This window comes from Chrysochloris asiatica, unplaced genomic scaffold (genome assembly GCF_000296735.1).
Source record: "Chrysochloris asiatica unplaced genomic scaffold, ChrAsi1.0 scaffold00022, whole genome shotgun sequence".
Classification (NCBI taxonomy): domain Eukaryota; kingdom Metazoa; phylum Chordata; class Mammalia; order Afrosoricida; family Chrysochloridae; genus Chrysochloris; species Chrysochloris asiatica.
In genome coordinates, this window is record NW_006408540.1 from 6,927,334 (window position 1) to 6,928,250 (window position 917).

The following is a 917-nucleotide window of genomic DNA, read 5'->3' on the forward strand; positions in this document are numbered from 1 at the left end:
CCTAAGTGCCCATCAATTGAAGAATGGATAAACAAACTGTGGTACATACACACAATGGAATACTATGCTACCTTGAAGAACAACAAGGAATCTGCAAGTAACCGCATAACATGGATGAATCTTGAGGACACTATGCAGAGTGAAATTAGTCAGTCACAAAAGGAAAATTACTGCATGGGACCATTATTGTAAAAGACTAAGACAAAGAACCCAACCAAAAATCAAACAAACAACTATGGATATAACTGGTCACTGGAATTTGGGATGAGAGGAGGGGAGGGAGGAAAAGGAAGATAGAGCACAGGGTAGGGGATAGACACAGGAAACTTGCATGCTGGCGGGCGGCAGGCAATCCACAAGAAGTAGGAGGGGAATGAAAGAACAAGGCAGATGGGAGAACACTTAGGCAGGTTCACGTGGGCTAAGTGGGACAGAGGTAAATGATGATGTGTGCACTACCTTGGAACAACAGGGCTTTGCGATACAGTGATTGAGGTATGGTTTGAAAGGGTAAAAGGGGCCAATAGTGTTGAGATGCTTGACTGTCTTCTGAATATTGGTTTCCCTTGCCTACCTTTGTGAAATAGATACTTGAGGTGGTGGGGAAAGGAATAGCCAGAAACATCACTACAGAAAACTTGTAAGTCTGTCGTCAGCTTATTACTGGTGGGAATACCTTAAAGGGGGCTAGAAATTGCCCAATGAAAGAGACCTCCTCTGGAGCTTTTGCATTGCATAAGACCATAGGTGGAAACTAGAATCCCATCTAGAACTGTCTGAGATGGGAAATTTCTACTAGAAGCGATGAGTAGACCAGCCTGGAGCAGCTAGAAAAACAGAAGATACTTCGTGAAGAAACACCAGCAGGAAAAATCAGGCACAATAATGGCAGTATGATTGATTACTACAAGAACAAG